Source organism: Mus pahari, chromosome 11 (assembly GCF_900095145.1).
Source record: "Mus pahari chromosome 11, PAHARI_EIJ_v1.1, whole genome shotgun sequence".
NCBI lineage: Eukaryota > Metazoa > Chordata > Mammalia > Rodentia > Muridae > Mus > Mus pahari.
In genome coordinates, this window is record NC_034600.1 from 57,167,963 (window position 1) to 57,186,969 (window position 19,007).

General features: G+C 46.3%; 1 protein-coding gene across 3 annotated transcripts in view; it reads right to left on the reverse strand.

Annotated features, from left to right (window-relative positions):
• Rai14 (retinoic acid induced 14) overlaps positions 1-19,007 on the reverse strand; it is a 147,322-nt gene that overhangs the window by 39,561 nt on the left and 88,754 nt on the right. The gene's annotated exons all lie outside the window — the stretch shown is intronic.

Below are 19,007 nucleotides of genomic sequence, written 5' to 3' on the forward strand. Positions count from 1 at the left end.
CACACACACACACACACACACACACACGCACACATATGTTCATTTTGAGGCAGGAGCTTGCTACATAGAACACACTGGCTTCACACTCACCATCTTGTGGACTCGGCTTTTCAAATGCTGGTATCGCATTTGTATGACACCACACCAAGCTCCCACATAACCTTTCAGTCAAAATATAACACATGTAAAGAAGAGGGCAGGGCAGCCATAGGGATGGGTGAATTTTTATGAATGGAACACGCCTACTTTACTTCACACAAATTAAGCAACACAATCCAGCCAGACACTTCACAGCCCCTCCCTCGGAGGCTGTCCATCGGGCCCTCGACATGGAACAGGACTGCATATGGTATTTATGAGTAGTTTAAGCTACAAACGCATCTGAAACTGTTGCTATTGCACTGATGCATGCAGCCAGATAAACTCGACATGAAAGTCACTGGGTGACTTACAAGGCAGAGACTCAAGCCATCACTTGGGAGGCCATGGTAACTGTACGGAAGAAACAGTGCTGGAAAGATAGGCTTTGCTCCCAGCTCCGTAACAGACACTCCTCAGATGTTAGTTTTGAAGGAAAACTGATATTAACCTAATCTGGCCTCTTTGATGGCTGTACTGCATCTTATTGGTGGATATAGTCAGTAAAGGATTCACTGACTATAAGTATGGTGGATGGGTATGATTATGCTGTGCTTTACCATACCCATCTGACTCTGGATTCGAACTTAGAGTTAAGGTGATCCCCCACCCCCACCCCTGGTATTTTGGGGACTTTCCAACTATTATCTTGCAGAACGCTTGCATCCTGCTATGAAAAGAGAAATACATATATGCACACCTAATCATCATTTTCTATTTTTAAATTTTTATAGAAAATAAAATACTTATATTTTACAGAAGGCTTCAATACTTGCCACTCTTAGCAGAATATCAAAAAATACAAATGATTAAGAAGAGCCAACTACGGGGCTGGTGAGATGGCTCAGTGGGTAAGAGCACCCGACTGCTCTTCCGAAGGTCCAGAGTTCAAATCCCAGCAACCACATGGTGGCTCACAACTATCTGTAACAAGATCTGACGCCCTCTTCTGGAGTGTCTGAAGACAGCTACAGTGTACTTACATATAATAAATAAATAAATCTTAAAAAAAAAGAAGAGCCCACTACAAGAAGAGATAATCTTGCTAGTTATTTTGCACCGTAGCCATATAGCCATACTTTTAGTTAGTCTAAATATTCTTAGTCTACGTAATTAAAAAAAAAATCATGCAAAGTCATCTCAAGTGACACATTTCTGGGTGTTTTTATATCCTGCAGCCACCCCAAAGCTGCTGCTTTAGTGTCTAAGCAAGACCACGTACATACAAGCATGCCCACCCGACAAGGAAGGGTGAGCCGGTGGTCTCTGTCAGAAATGTCTAATTCATTCAGCTGGGTGGAGAGAGGAGGAGGTCCCTTTGGCATCTACGCTCCCACTCACACAGCATGTGGCTGGGGGAACCCCTAGCAAAGCTCAACAAGCCCATATGTGAGCCTGCTCCTGGGGTGACAGGACGCAATCCGAGCATTCTGTCCCTCCAGGTCTGCCCTGAGCTCTTACCTTTGGGTCTGTGGCTCAGTGGAGAGCTCGAACGGACTATATCCAGTAAGCCGCATGGACTTCGATTTCTGGTTGAGTTTGACCAATGAGAGGTTTTTTTGTTTTTTTGTTTTTTTTTTTTTAAGAGATGGAGGATATAAGGAGAGAGTCCAGGCAGCGTGGCTTTGGCCTCCCGCTGCCATGCAGCGGCTGTCTCCAGCCACACCAACCACTGCTGTCAAGACCCCAGCCCTGCCTCTCCCAAAGCCACAGTGGAGACCTCCTCTGCTGCTCCCACACAGCGTCAAATATGGTCCTGCTATTGCTGGTGCAGGGTACAGTCCCAAACTTGCTGGTTTCCCTTAACCTAGGAACACACTCGGAAAGGACTCAGTTCTTAACCCATCACGGGTCACATCTGTTTTTAGAGGACCCTGGATCACGGCAGGGTGATGATCCACCAGGTTAAAACCTGGGAAGGTTGGTTAGCCTTGTAAAGAGTTTCCATGAGCAGTACAGTAAGCTGCGCTCCTCCAAGGTCTCCGCTTCAGTTTCTGCTTCTGAAGGGTGCCTGCCCTGAGCTCCTGCTCTGGCTTCCCTTGATCATGAACAGGTAAACACTGGAAGGTGGCGCTACTTGCCTACTCTGGATCAGAGCATTGACTCAAAGGTCACCTGCTATATAACCTGCGCTGTTTGGGGACTGACCTGACTGGGGTGACAGGAAACAACGACACCACAGGCAGACGTAAAGCTGGGACTGGGTGGGCCAGGAGCTCTGACAGAGATGTACCAGCAGCTTGGTGTGTGTGTGTGTGTGTGTGTGTGTGTGTGTGTAGGGGGGGGTTCTTGTTGCAGGATAGCAGTCTCAGGCCCCAGTCATCTGGAAGGAGAAGGCTGTGGTTGGTACTTCTACACGTACTGGTTTTAGCTAAAGGTCATTCTCAACATGTGTTCTCTGATGGAGGGAAGGGCTTGCCATTCGCAAGGATCTGAGGCACTGAAATCCTTGGCATGGCCATGCCCTTAAGTCAATACTACCCATTCACTCAGGACCCCATCGGTTCCCTACAGTCACCATATGGAGACTCCACACAGATGCGTGCACGCTGATGTTTACAACAGCGCTATTTGCAACAGCTACACTGTGGGACCAATCTAAGTGTCCCACAAAAGATTAAAAACATGTGATGCATACCCATGATGGATTTTTTTTTTTTTCAAAAACGTCAAGAAAGAATGAATTTATGTCATAGGCAGGAAGAAAATGAATGTAACTGGCGATAGTCTTGCGAAGAAATCTAAGCCAGTTTCAGAAAGAAAAAGAAGTTTCCATTGCCACATTACTTGGGTTATTAAAATATTGGACATTTTCACTAAAGTGCCTTATGAAAAGAATATATAACTATAACTCTACAGACTATGGCAATTCAAAAAAGTTTTCCAGCACACTCTTATGCCAAAGTAGAGCTCAGTTTCAAACGTCTGGGTTACATTTTTTTTCCAAAAGTAACAACTATTCACTGAAGTGGAAGGCAGTGGGGAGTCTGGCATGCTCCATGAACTAAAGCCAACGTAAAAACTCCCATTTCTGCTGTGGGCTTTGTTTCCATAGGTACACTCGCAGCATATTATAGGCTATTAATTAAAGGTAGGGATTAATTAAAGGTAGGGTAAATACCACAGAACAGAAGAGTGAGGCAGGAACACTGCCTCTAATTCTGTTGCTTTTGCGTACTTAACTTGGACATCTAATTCTGTCACAGCTTGAACTTCAGGAAGTCACGTCGTGATTCCTAATGTCTGTGACTTTCAGACATAAGTGCTTCTAATATTATTAACGTTTAGGGGAAGGCAGAATGGGCAGGGAGCTGAGAAAGCTTTGAAAGACATGCAGCAGTGGTAGAAGGGTCCCGTGTGTCACCTTTAAGGGGCACGGACTCATGAGCTCTGCTACTCTTGCCCCCGTGATCGTGGGCAAGAGTTCCCCGTGTCTCAGTCTGCTCACCAGTAAAATGGTCTGTCAGAAATAAAAGAATTTATATGTAAAAGTACTGATGTGCAAAATGACACCAGTTATTACACAGCAGAGTCAGTGACATGATTGCTTAATGAAAGAAATTCAGTGTTCAGAAAGGACAGACTTGGGTCTGGCAACACTGCTGTAAAAATGAAGAGAGGGAGGGGGGGAGGAGCTGAAAGTTCCATGTCTTTCCAGGGACTGGGAACTTGGGAGCAAAGCAGAAGACATTCCCAGGCTCCAAAGATCCCCAACACCAGCCTTGTCTAAGGCTCACACTCAGCTACTTAAGTTCTGGCACCTTTCAGAGGAGTGATAATCGCCAGAGCGGCACTTGGCAGCAGCAAGACATTAACATTTGCCCTCTGAATGTGAGGCAGAAGCAGAGCCGACTGGAACAGGACACTCAAGTGGGGGGCACTGGATTTCACTGGGTGGAAAAAGCAGGACTCGTGGGTGACAAAGCTTGGATTCGTAGCTGACAGGGAACGTATTTCCTCTCCTATGCAGAGAGTGGTGTGAGCACTTTCAGAGGGGACAGTCTTGGGGGTGGTAGATAGGGACTGGCTAGCATTTGCACAGTTACGGCAGGATTAGGAATACAGGGTGCCCCAGGTCACCACTTAATCAGCTTATGCTATAGAGTAACATAGAATAACTTAGGGCTGGAGAGATGGCTCAGAGGCTAAGAGCACTGACTGCTCTTCCAAAGGTCCTGAGTTCAAATCCCAGCAACCACATGGTAGCTTACAACACTGGTAAAGAGATCTGACACTCTCTTCTGGGGCATCTCAAATCACCTACAGTGTACTTAGATATAATAATAAATAAATCTTAAAAATAAAAAAGAATAACTTGCTAAAAGCATAACCCCCTTAAACATGCTTTGCAACAATGCTGACTGCGTGTTAGAATATGTGCTACCTCAAGCATGAGATACGTGCGATACTGCTACACTTGCGTGTTTTTAAAGTACTGTTGCTACGATAACTAAATCCATCCATTCACATGCTGCCATATATAGGTAGCATCTCTGTGTCAAATACTGTTCTGAGCACTGAGCATTGACTCAGACAAACTCCCTCCTTATGAAACTCAGGTTTTAGTATGAAGTCAAAAGGTTGACCAGACTGAGGGAACACTTTGTATAATATAGCACGCGTTTTCTCTCTCTCTCTCCTCTCTCCTCTCTCCTCTCTCTCTCTCTCCTCTCTCCTCTTCTCTCTCTCTCTCTCTCTCTCTCTCTCTCTCTCTCCAGACTGAGGGAACACTTTGTATAATATAGCACGCATTTTCTCTCTCTCTCCTCTCTCTCTCTTCTCTCTCTCTCTCTCTCTCTCTCTCTCTCTCTCTCTCTCTCTCTCTCTCTCTCTCGTGTTCAGGGATTTATCAACATTCAGAGACAGTTTTGATCACTAATAGAGGAGGAGAAGAGAGCCCCGCTAATGTCTAGAAGCCAGAGATAACCGCTAAGAATCTCAAACATCATATGACAGCTCCTATCTCAAAATATGTCATCCCTAGGTTGACAAGCCCCATGCTAAGCCTTTAAATCAGCACATTATGTGGAAGCATGATTCTATTCAAGGCTAAAGAAACGAAACGAGCACATTTCCACACTATACTGAGACATGATCCATATAGCATCAAGTCACCCTTTCCAGACGTACAGCTGGGATGTTTCGAGCAGCGTCACAAAGGTGTGCAAGCAAGATCCCAGAGCAGTGAGACATCGACGGTTAGCCTCTGAATGTGAGCCAGAAGCAGAAACAACTTGAACAGGGCACTCAGACGTCAGCCCCACTGAATCCCCTTACCCAGGAAGGGTTTGCTTCGTAGTTCATCCTGGTGGCGTGGCACCATGTGGTGACCAGGAAGTGGAGAGAAGAGAAGGTGCTGAGATGAGGCAGGCCCTGCAGAAGCACACACCGCGTGACTTACTTCTTCCAGATAGGCTCCAACCTCTGAAGCTTCCACCCCCTATCCCCAAACAGCACTGCTCACCGGGAACCTAACACTAACATACAAGGCTCTATGTTCAAGCCGAAACACTCACTCTATAATTCTGCAGTTTCTACAATGGCTTAAAGAGAAACCCCCCCTATATCTTAAGAGGCACTCATTTCTCTGTCCTATTAGTCCAAAAGGAAAAAAAAAAATCACCAATCTACTTTCCATCTTCTACTAATTTGCTCCGCTGTGAACACTTTTTAGAAATGGGAGCATACGGTACATGGTCCCCTGGCTCTGACCTCATTTAGTATGGTTTCGAGGCACACACGTGTGTTATCAGTAGTTCTCAACTGTTCAAGTTCATGAATATAGAGTGTTCTGTTTTTCCACTTACCACTTGATGTATATGCGGGTTGTTTCTACGTTTGAAGTCCCGTGACTGCTAAAACAAGCATGTAGAGTGCTTGTGTGGGTATATGCTCTCAAGTCGGCAGCTCTATGCAGGGATGGGATTGCTCAGTTACATGTATTTACCTTCTGAGGCACTGTGAAGCCTTCTAAAGATATGGCCTCATTACCTGCTTCTGGCAACAAGGAAGGAGGGTTCCAAGTCTCCACATCCTAGTGGAGACTTCTGGGCTGGCAACTTTTTATTTAAACAAGAGAATTTTTATTACCACGTACAGTTTACAGAGGCAAAAAATTTGTATTTATTTGAATGAAAACACTGTTTATTTACATACATGTATGGGTCTCTGTGTGTATACATCATGTGTATACCCACAAAGTCCACAAGAGGGCACTGGTTCCCCTAGAGCTGGAGTTATCAGTGGTTGTAAGCTAACCAATGTGGGTGCTGGGAGCTGATTTCCAGTTTCACGTTTCCGTTTTTTTGTTTGTTTGTTTGTTTGTTTGCTTGGTTTTTTTTCTCAACGAGCCCTTTGAAGTGGTTCAGTTGATCATCAGCTGAAACTTCCCCCAAAAGTTAAGACCACTCTTCGGTTCCCTCTCTACCTAAGCTGCTTACTTATCTCTTAAAAACTAAATCTGTCTGTCATTCAAGAGTTTATGTAGCTGGAGGAAGACTCTGTTTATTTACAGTTTTATTTTAGGTAGGTCAAGAATTCTGTGGCAGCAGGAAGGCTTTAAGGATCTTGTTTCTCTGATGAAGGTTCAGGCATAAAACTAGTCGTCACTGCCCAAGCTAGCACAGACTGGCTTCTCAGATCCCGATGGAGCTGGAGTGGCGACACCTTAGTAACTAAGTCTTGCTTACTCAGAGTGAAGGCTCAGCAGTTCAGAGCGCCAGGTCTTCTTCTAGAGGACCCAGGTTCAATTCCCAGCACCTGCATGACAGTTCACCACCATCTATAACTCCACCCCAGGGGACCTGAGGCTCTCTCTGGCCTCTGTGAACACTGTGCATACGTGGTGCACAGATACATTCACAACACACCCTCATATAAATAAAATCCCAGAAAGGAGGGAGGGGGAAAGAGATGGATTGAAGGAAGGGAGGAAGGAAAGAAATGCAAGCTATCAAGTCCTACCTAGACCTCAGATTCTACTGAGTTATAAACTGTATGTATGTACTAGATCCCCAGTAGAGTTCCCATACACCTAAAAAAATAAATTGGCCTAAAAGGACAGATTGAAAGCCCCACACCATTATATCCTGCCATGATGCCCATTATTTCAATAGTCTTTAAAAACACATCCTCTTGGCCTTAAAACCTATCTCATAGCTATGTCCCACAAAAAAGGAATCGCTAGAGTGTCATGCTACATGTAACAGGGCATGCGCTCAGCCCAGCCCTCAGCAGAGATGTAACCAGAAGACAGAAACAAGCAGCCTCAGGGGTTACATCAGGCTGCCTTCATCCTGTGATGCTTACTGATACTCGGATGCTTCTGCTTTTGACAGTTGGACCGATCCCAAGCTTTTAGTACCCACTGGCTCCACTGCTCTCTGGCAGTTTTCTCTTTCTTGCTCCCCAGCCTCCACCTGACCCCCACCCCCTGGCGAGAAGTCAATTCATTGGTGATGACCCAAGCATATGGGAGTGACAGAGGAGGTGAGGGTGGCCCTGTGAGAGGCTAGAGGTCCGGGCAGCACACTGTCAGCCAATTTGTGGCTACACGGTGGTGGCTGACCTTTAGTTTAAAGCAACTATATGACATCACCACCGCCAATAGCAGGTAATCTACCAAAACACTAGAGAATGGATTCTAACTCGATGGTTGGGCTGTTCTTTAAAAAACAGAAACGCCAAACCAAAAACTGGAAGCATTTCGCCAAAAGCAAACATAGGCATCTCCCTAGGGCACCTTAGGGATGTCGGGACTCTTGGATAGATGGGGACACAATCCCAGCCCTGAAGCCAGGAGCCAGCAAAGGAGGTTTCCTTTCTGACAATACCAGTCAGTGAGATGTGAAAACTTCCCGGAAACAAAGGTCTCAGGACCAAGATGGGATATTTCCTCATCAGAAGGAGACTTGCGCTGCTATTCAAAGCCCATGAGTTTCAGTTTGGCAAGATACACATAAATCTTTTGATGCTTGATTACCAGGTGAAATGTCTATCAGAAGTAAAGATGTTCTCGGAGATGCTTCCGGAAGACCAACTTTCCAGGCTTTCTCATTTACAGAAAACCTTCCTCAAACTCAACTCTTTTGTCTCTTACAACGTGGGCTTCTCGGTACCCGCATGGTTGAACCACGATGAGACTTTAACATCTCCCCTGACTCTGGCACCAACAGATTAAATTACAAATTAAGCAGACAGCCAAACACTCAAACAGAGGAAACCACATTCCTTAAATCTTCCAAACACTGGTTCCATACAACCCAGAACCCCAGTATTCCCAGTTGCAGAAAGGGTGAGTCAAAGCTCTTCCTTAGACAAAGACACAGGTTCAAGGCAGCCAGGGAACACACAGAAGCCCAGGATGTGGATTCACCGCCTTAATGGCTTTTTCTTTGAGACAGGGTCCAGGTATACAACATAGGTTGGCCTTGAACTCACAGCAATCCTCCTGTTTGGCCTTCTGCGTGCTGGGGTTACAGGGGCTTGCCTCTACGCCTGTGTCTGCCCCAATGCTGAGGTAAGTATCCTCCCTCCGCCCCATGGTCAGTAAGAGGCCCAGGACCAGCTCCTGATGGGAACCAGCTCTGCACAGTTGCTGAGAGCCAAGCATTTCAGTTTTGCAGCAGGAACTTCACATCCCTGACCACCTAAACTTGCTTCCCATTTGCCTTGTATGCGTTTTAGAAGGTGTCATTGTGGAGAGAGAAAAAATGAAGTCATCGTAGGGAAACCCAGGAAAGTTAAATCTTTTTATTATGATTTCATCCAAAGTCTTGGTCACGGAATAGAAAGCTGTGTGTGGGACGCCCTGGCTCCCTCTCCTCAGCCTCAGCTTCTGTCACTCTCCCTATGCACTGGGCTGCAGCTCACTGGCTCCTTGCTGTTTTTCTTTTGTTTTTGTTTTTTGTTTTTTTTTTTGTCTTTTTAATGTCTGTATTTCTTTTTTCTTTCTTTTTATTAGATATTTTATTTACATTTCAAATGTTATCCCCTTTCCTAGTTTCCTCTCCGAAAATCCCCTATCCCTTCCCCCTACCCCACCCACTCTCACTTCCTGGCCCTGGCATTTCCGTATACTGGGGCATAGAACCTTCCCAGGACCAAGGGCCTCTCTTCCCAGTGATGACCGACTAGGCCATCTTCTGCTACATATGCAGCTAGAGACACAAGTCCCACCATGTATTTTCTTTGATTGGTGTTATAGTCCCAGGGAGCTCTGGGGGTACTGGTTAGTTCATATTGATGTTCCTCCTATAGGGTTGCGAACCCCTTCAGTTCCTTGGGTCCTTTCTCTAGCTCAGCAAGCGCTCTGTCTACTGAGTCATCTGCCCAGTGCTGATGTCCTCAACTTTATAGACCATTATGATGCGACCACGGGTCATGTTTCTACCAGAAATCCATGGAGCAGACTGAGAAATGGAAACTTCTGTTGCCTCCTGACTGGCATTAAAAAAGGGGGGGGGGAGGGAAACATAAAAACAGCGTTGCAGTTTGATTGTGGTGTATCTTGCCGAGGGCTCAAATTGAAAGTGCCAGATCACGAGGTGAAGATCATGGAGCCTTTAAGGAAAGGTAGGGCCTGTCTGGTAGAAACTGGTAAGACGGTTTACACTTTCCCCAGTCTGTGATGAGATAAGGGGGGGGGTCTCTGCTGTTCCCACTGCCATCGATGGAGCCAGAGTTCATCCCTACAGCATGATTCCCACCAGGACAAACTGACAACGGACTCTTCCATCCCTTGTTCCCAATAGGTGTTTTGTCCCAGAAAGAAGGGAAGTAATTAATATAACTGTGAGTGTTGACTTTTAAGTGTCCAGGATTGCTATTAATTGTAGCCAGAAGTAGTATTTCTGGGGACTGGGACACAAGTGTGGAGAGAGAAATGAAAGATTACTTATTCTAAAGCTAAGAAACCCTACTGGGCTAGGGGTGTAGCTCAAGGGCATAGTACTTGCTTGGTTCTTGTGAGGCCCTGGGGGCTGGGAGTGGGTAGGGGGAGGAATCCTTGGTTAGAACACAACACATCCCTAGACTAGAGTACCTAGAAAACCCGATCCTGTTGGTGGTGTGTACTAAGGCTAGAGTTTCTGGGTTTCTTTCTGAGTTCTTCCTGTGATGTCTGTCCTAGGATGAGAGAGGCCATCAGAAGAGAGACGTTAAGGAAAGCTGAAAGTGGAGTGATAAATGAACTGTGGTAAACGTAAGACAAAGGGCAAAGTGCTTTGTCTAGTATGTCAACCAACAGTCCCTTCGTTGGCTCTAACCCCGGTGGTTTGATACTGAAACAAGATAAATGCAGCCATTTTGGAACTACATGGAGGTTACACACAAGGGGTGGCGCCTAGGGGAGTCTGGAGACACTACCTCAGTCGGTGTCTGACTCAGTGGGATGAGTTTTGAGGATTGCTGGCACTTTATAAGGATGCATATGTGTGAAGGACAGGCACTCGCTTGTGATCACATTAGCCTTGACCCCTGGATTGCTCTGTTGCTGCTCAGCGTGAGAACCTCTTGCTCCAGATGCCCTCTTTCCTGTGAGTGATTGAAGGTCATTGACTGTGTGCTCAACAGCTCCATCCCCACCCTCTCTGCCCCCGCTCTGCTCTCTACCAGAGTGACCGATTTTCCCAGGAACTCTCTGACCCCTGCACTACGGATAGCTTCAGCCTTAGGAGGCACTGTTAGCCAGCCAGAGAGCTGGGCAACAATTACACACGGCCATCTTTAAAGTTCTTCGTTTGCTATGCTTAGCCCACTTGATTGTGTTTTGAGGCAGGGCCTTGTTATGTACCCTAAGCTTGCCACAAACTTGTAGGAGTCCCCCTGTCGCTGTCACTCTGGGTGTTAGATGGCAGGTGTGATGACTGCTTATGAAACACAACTTTGCAAACAGCTCTAAAACAGTATTTTTATCAGTGCGTTCTGACTTCCAAATCCACTCTAGTTATATTTCTCCCCTATTGATTATGTCTTCATTTGCAGCATCATTTTTCAAACAAAATGGCATGGTGCTTTAACACACATTTCCCTGGTGTATAACTTTATCTGATTAACCAGAAGACAAAATTAATTTAACGTGTATACAAGGACTATATACTACCAAGTACGGTGTGTGTGTGTGTGTGTGTGTGTGTGTACATGAACTAAAAAAAAAATTCCCATGTCCCCCACTGGCTTCCTCACCCCCACCTGTAACTGGTCAGGATTGACATTAATTAGGAAACCTACTTTAGGAGATGTGACGGTCCCTGTGGAGTGTCCTGTTTGGTGTTTTGCTAATTGGACTGGCCATCGGAAACCATCTAGGGCGATCGATCAAAACTGCCTCCCACCCAGACTGTGTTTGTATTATGTGGTGGTTTGAATAAGTTCTCCTGTGTTTTCTTGTGCCTTTCACGACGTGGTTCCCTGTTGCAAGATTTTCCCTGTCCAATTATATTAGGGCAGCTGGAGGCCTGTGACTGGACAGGGAGAAGGGAGGCGGAGCTAAGAGTTGGAGAGGCAGCATCTCAAGAGAGAAGAGAGAAGGCAAAACGGAGGTGGACATGAACTAGCATGGCGGTAACCAGTCACAGGTAGTTATGATATTATAAGGTTAGAATAACTGGGATAAAGCCAATGGCACAGAGGGAAGTAGTGGCTCCTGGGACAAGCGAGCCAGCTGCTGTCAGGGCTAGCTGAACAGAGCTGCTAGCAGGAGCGCGGGATTGAGGTCCGGCCCCACGGAGAGTTGGCAGGTTGAGAGAAACAGGAGCGCAGGTTCTTTTTATATTTCCCTCAACCGTTCCCAGTTGATGGATGCTATTTGGGAAGGTTTAGGAGGCAGGACCTGGCTAGGAAGCAGGACACCTGGGCAAGCTTTGAGATTTCCCGGGGTGCTCTCCAGTTTCTGTTTGTGACCTGAGAGGCGAGCTCTCGGTTGCTTCTCCAGCACCATGCCCGCCTGCCTTCTGCCACCTTGCTGCTGCTTTGATACTGACTGTATTTAGTCCTTCTGGAACCATAAGTTCTTGCCCCACCCAAACTCTTCCGTAGGATGCCTTGGGAACAGTGCCTTATCACTGTGATAGAACATGACCCCGTTACTTTTGTATCCTTCAGGACTCTAAGAGCCAAGTTTGGCTATCACATTTGTAGCAACTTTTCCTTATTGTTGTTATTGCTCTGGAGGGCAGTAATTCCCTTAGGCCTTTCCCTTTTACAAATCGAAAGCTTAGCTGGCGGGGCTCTTGCTCTGAGCCAGCAGCCTTCCCACTAGGCCCACGCAGATTTGGCCTCTCCTTGAAGGTGCTGATCTTAGCAACTACAGCCTCTCTCTTAGCAACTACAGCCTCTCTCAGACACCAACACTTGTTTGGAACATGCAGCTTGGTGGTTTCCTTTTCCTCTCCAAACTGTGGGTTTTTGTTTTTTTTTTTTTCTTCTTTTGCCCCATTTGCTCTTCCTCATTGGAGACCTGCACACAAGTGTTACTAATAGCCATTGAACAGAGTCAGTATGAAGCTGTCTTGAAATAGCCTCTGATTTCTGCCCCCCCCCCCCAAAAAAAGTTCATTACCTATTATCTTAGCCTCAGGCAAGTTCTTAGGATGAGGGCAGGAAGCAGCCAAAGAATCTCAAGAAGAGCCTCTGCCCTGACTGACACTCTTCCTCCTTGGTCTGGGCCCCCACAGTCAGGTATGCATCTGCACACTGACTTTCTAGCTTCTAGCAGGATGGCGTATTGAGCCCTGCTTAGTGTTCAACTTTTTTCTAGTCCAAAGTCCCAAATTTTTCCACATTCCACCAAAAAAGTAGCGTGGTCAGTCAAGTCAGTCCCACAGTAGTGAAGGGCTCTCAGAGGCCTAAACACTGCAAACTGGCACCCGCTGACAGGTTTCGCCTTTTACCTTTCTCTGCATTGCTAAAAACCATTGGATTACACCCCGGAAGCTAGCCGCCAAAGTCTATTCCCGTATTCCACCACTTCCTCCTCCTAAGGCTGAACCACCAAGGTCCAGTAATCAAAAGCCCCCTTTGGTTCATCTAATTAACATGCCTGATTCAAATTAAACACCTCACCTGAACATGGGGTTTCCCCTTTTCCCTTTATAAACTGCCCTTTTCCTATGAGCCATGTCTGTCTAGAGGCAGTCCTTTGTCCCCCAGGGGAAAATATACCGTCTTCTCCCTTGTTCCCTTCGCCTTCTCCCTCATCCTCTATCCTCTGTCTTTGACTCTTAGTTCCTGCCCGTTGTCCTCTCCGGGGCAAAGAAATCTCCTTTGTGCTGAGAGCCTGACCTTGGCGTGCACTGTTTCGACTCTTCATACAGTCTACTTCCAGGTACTAATGTTTTTTGTCTTAGTTACTACTCTTCTATTGTGATAAAACATCATGACCAAAGCAACTCTAGAAGAAAGAGCTTGTTTGGGGCTTACAGCTTCCGGAAGTTAGACGTGGGAGTCCAGGAAGAAGACAGCTGCTAGAGCAGCAGCTGAGAGCTCACATCTTGAACCACAAACAGAAAGCACATAAGGGTGTGCATTTTTTTTGAGATAACGAAACCCATCCATGGCGGCACACTTCCTCATTCTCCCCAAACAGTCACCCATGGGGAGCCATCACCGTCACCTGCTAGTTACCTGTTGCCTCTGTCACCAAAATACCTTTCCGGAAACTTGGGAGGTAAAATCCTTTTTTATCGTTTACGTGTATGAGTGATTGTCTGCACGTCTGTCTGTGTACCAGATGCAGGCCCAATGCCTGTAGAATCCAGAAGATGTCAGATCCTCTAGACCTGGAGTTATAGACAGGTGTGAACTGCCCTGTGACTCCTGGGCACCAAATCTAGGTCCAGGTGCTCTTTACCCATGAAGCAGCCCTCTGGTCCAAAGAAGGAAAATCTTGGCCCACGTCTCCAGAGTTCAATCTTTGGTTGCTTAGCCCCATGCACTGAGGTAGGAATTAGTGGCAGAGGCCGTTCTTTGGGGGTCAAAATCCCTGGGGTGGGATTATAAGAAAATGCGGGCTTCAGGAGCTATTCCTGCCAATGAGGCTCTACCGCCTGCCTTTCACCCTCTAAGGAAAGTCAAGCGGAGAGGTGGGGGGATTAAGTGTCAAATGGGGCTCCAGATGGATTCATTCTCCTTTGCAGAGGACCCAGGTTCAATTCCCAGCAACTACATGGTGGGTCACACAATCTGGAACCCCATTTCTAAGTTTCTGGTGCCCTCTTCTGACCTACATGGGCACCAGGCACGCACATGATGCTCATACACATCTGCAGGCAAAATACTCATACACACAAAAATCCATTTAAAAATTGTGTGAAGACAGTAGAGTACGTAGACCCGTCAACTTTTGCCAGAAAGCAGAAGGTTGTGAATCAGGGGATAAGGAATACCACAACCTGGGCTCCAAGTTCCAGAGCAGCTTCAAGAGAGAAACACTTGGTCCACACAATCTGGAGCCCAAGTACCTATTGCTACCTAAGTCCAACCTTCAAAAGGAAGCTATGCAGTAACTCTGCAGAGAGGGGCGGAGGCCGCAATCACATATGGCACGTAATAATTTAAATAATTTAGAAGTCCTTTGCAAGAAGAACTAGACAAGGCTGGTCACATGGTATGACTTTGATTTCTAAGACAGAACTGCTGGTACCAACTATCTAACGCGGCCCTATTCTGAGCAAACAGAAAGACAGAAGGTGGAAAGGGTCGCCGGCCAGCGAAGTGTCTTACTGTACCGGAGTGCAGAACTCAAAAGCGCTTTCTCTACACCCCACTTCCATGGTTGTTTAAAAATATTTTCACGAGTTTTTGCTTTCGAGGCCAAAGAGATCAGGTTTCTAAAATGTGGACTACACATTCCTCTTCTCCCTCTCTCTCTCCCTCCCTCCCTCTCTCTCTCTCCCTCCCTCCCTCTCTCTCTCTCTCTCTGCACCCCTTTCTGTCTCTAAGGTCTATGTACATATGTCCTGGTGAGTATTTGTTCAAATACTATGGTCCCAGTAGTGATTTTATTTAGTCTGGTTGTTCCTAAGACAAACACACATAACTTTAATTAAAGGCATATCCAACACAGGGGAAAGCATCTTGAAGCAATTAGACTCTTCCCCCGGTAAGGTTTCAGGGTCCTGTCGTCCCTCTACTGCTTTACCTCCCCCATGGAAAGAGCCCAGATGGGGCAGAGGAAAGCCAAGCCTAATTCCACAAACACAGCCTGGAGCGGTAACTTTCTGCCCTGCTCTGTTCTATTTCGTCTTCTTCCCGCCAAGCCACCACTCCTATTTTATCCTTTCCTAAATGAATTCCAGCCGTTCGACCGCTTTTACGTTTTTTTTTTTTTTTTAAAAACTCCTCTGTGATCAGTGTCGGAGGAAGAAATTTTCTGACAGTTTCTCCTCTCGCCACGCATGACAGGGGATACTCAGGAAGAGACGAAAAAGTTTCGGGAATTTCCAAGCCACCCATCTGGTCTTGGGATATGGAAGTTTCTGGAGAATGTCTGGGCAATGGCTGCCTTGACCACCGCATTCTTGGGACTTCTGGGCTTGCCGAACATCTGGATAATACAAGCTGAGCGCTTTTCTATTGAAACTGCCCTGGAAGCAGGGGTATGGGAATAGTAGCTTTTCCAGAGTTGCTATTTCCCCTCGATCCCAAGTTAATCCACCACCCTTAGGTAATTTATCTATGAAGCATTATAAGAAAGAAAAAAAAAAAAAGAAGAAGAAAGAATGAAAGAAAGGAAAAAAAAAAGGTTTCCTCCACAGCAACTACAGCAAATGGTTCTTTTGTGCCTACAACACAGGGAAAGGCTAACTCAACAAAAATGGCATGACCCTTGCCTTCTAGGCGTTTCACTGCTGCATGAGATTCAGATCCTTTGGAAAGCTGGGCTTTCCTTAGTGGAAGTGTCACTATTGTCACTATTGCTCCTGTTCTCTCAGGACCATCAAATGCAACTGGACATAGATGCTGGGCAGATCCATCGACATCTGGACTTAAGCAGAGGTAGGGACATGTAGGAGAAGACGGCACATAGAGAGACAATGGTTACACAGTGGAGAGATACCCTTGAATAACCACGCCAAGAGTCTGCACTCTGGCACAATCCCTTACCCTGAATGCTCTCTACAAGACGGTTCTGCAGCCTCATTTTGCTATGGAACTGTACACAAAGGCAGAAAATGAGGACAAGCACGGCCAAGGACATGATTTTTCAAGTTCATGATGTGGCCTTATTCTTCAGAGAGAAAAAGACAAAGCGCCTCTTACATGTCTGGAGTGGACACCAGTTACCTCTATAAGCTCCACAGGGCTGGTCCAGCCAAGAGTTGCAGCTGGGGGGGACAAGGCTAAGGCAAGGAGGGAAGCCTCATGGGGCTCCTTTTATAACAGAAGCCACGATGTGAACATTGTTACAGGATGCTAAAGGGACATGGAGGATGGTTTCTCGGTCTCTCCGCCTAACCTCAGTGTGAATATTGCAACCGTTGGGTTGGACTAGAAATATAAGGCCAGATGAGACTTAATTCCACCACGCCTTTAAATCTTAAATTCTTACTGTTACCAGTTAATAAGTTCAGCCCTTGAATAAGTATCCTGAGCAGGAAAACGAAGTGTTGACAGACGATGACGTACGGAAAAATCCCACACTGGAAAAGGGCTCACCTTTCTTTCATTATTACTTCTTTGAACTTTTTATGTAAGGATCGTTAAGGGGGAAAAAACGAAGTGGACTTCCAAGTGGGAGTGCCTTGGGAGAGCGAGATAGGGACAGCCTTGCTTTTATTGTCTGCAAAATGGAAGCAGGGGTTTCCATGTGACTTCTATGTACTGTACGAGAACAGAATGAACTCTGGCACATGTAAAGCATGGATGGACCCTGAGCACACACACTAAGTGAAGAAACTAGATACTACATACATAACTCCATTTACACGAAATATTCAGAAGAAGCAAACGCAGAGAGCTTGCACGATCATTAACGATTGTCAGGGGGAGAGGTTGGGAATGGCTTCCTAGTGAGAACAAAGTTTCCTTGGGGGCGACGAACCTCATTGTGAAATTGAACTGCAGATTTTAAAATCACTAACATGCTTAGTTTTATGCGATGTGCCTTCTGCCACAATAGAAAAGAGAGCCTAGACCATGGTCATCTTCGCCATCTATTCTAAACAGAATAAATAGGAAATAAGGAACAAATTTCATAAGGTCTTCCCGCCTGTGTCAAAGTTGCTAATTTAAATTTTTTCTTCATTTCAGTGAGTGATATCTTGGTGCTGACAGGAGCCTGATACAGCTCTCTCCTGAGAGGCTCTGCCAGTGCCTGACAAATACAGAGGTGGATGCTCACAGCCATCCATTGGGCTGAGCACAGTGTCCACAATGGAGGAGCTAGAGAAAGGACCCAAGGAGCTGAAGGGGTTTGCAGCCCCATAGGAGGAACAACAATATGAACCAACCAGTAACCCCAGTGCTCCCAGGGACTAAATCACCAACCAAAGAATACACATGGAGGGACCCATGGCTCTAGCTGCATATGTAGCAGAGGATGGCCTTGTGGGACATCAATGGGAGGAAAGGCCTTTGGTCCTGAGAAGGCTCGATGCTCCAATGTAGGGGACTGCCAGGACAGGGAAGCAGGAGTGGGTGGGTTGGTGAGCAGGGGGAGGGGGAAGGGGATAGGGGGTTTTCGGAAGGGAAACAAGGAAAGGGGATAACATTTGAAATGTAAATAAAGAAAATATAATAATAATAATAATAATAATAATAATAATAATAATAATAATAATAATAATAATAAAGCTGTCATAAGCACTTATCTGGTCTTCCCCTGGGATGACTATAAAAGGCTGCCTTATGCAGACACCTGGTCACAAGGAATAGTTGCAGGAAGGCTGTGGTAGATTAGTACAAAAGGCACCATCTCTCACCAGAAATGTCAGGACAAAAGAATAAACTTCTGGGGGTCCCCCAAGGTGCGGAGTCAGGACATCTTTTTAAAGCACCTGAAGGAATTCCAGTGCAGAGCTCCCTAGGCCAAGAGCCACTAGTCTAAAGCGAGAAAGAAGAAACCGTTTCTTGAATGTCTCCTGAGCGTGAGGATTGTGCTAGCTTTGTACCTACAACCATGGGCCATCCATACTCTCTTGAACCTTTACTAACCATCAACAACACATCATGGCCCCTAGGAAGAGGCTCTACGTCCACGGAACAGGAGATAAGAACAAATCTACCCCATTTGCTTTACCTAAACTCAAAGGAAAATGAAGGTTTATGAGAAGGGACCAGGCAATGAGGACATGGGGCTCTGTGAGAGCCATATGGCCTCTGCTGTAACTATCCAGTTCTACCTTTGTCGTCCAGGGGCAGCCATGGACCAGGACTTAACAAACAGCAGGCACGGCGCCTTGTTGGCCAGCTCTGTTATAAATGTAGTATTTCGGGAAGTTCTCAGAAAAGTGTCCCAGGCACCCGCTGGAGAAACCAACCAGTAACAACCACCTACACTTCTCTTCAGCGCTGCTGGAATCTCTGGCGATAGACGCCTACTGGCACGTAAGCAGCTTCTCCTGAGGAGACCCAAAGTGAGGCGCAGTCGGGCATGGTGGCACACACCTTTAGTCCCAGAAATTAGGATTCAGAGGGAGGCACATATCTGTGAGTTCAAAGCCAACATGGTCAACATAGTTGAGTTCCAGGACAGCCAGGAGGAGTGCAGTGAGTCCTTGTCTTAACAAGAACAAAACAAAGTAAGGCTCAAGGATGAGGAGGTCATCAGTATAATAGAGGCCACGTGAGAAGCCTCATTAGAGGTGGCTCTGACGTTAGTGATCTCAATACCCCTACCAGGGTAATATCTCTCCTCTCTCCCTCTCCCT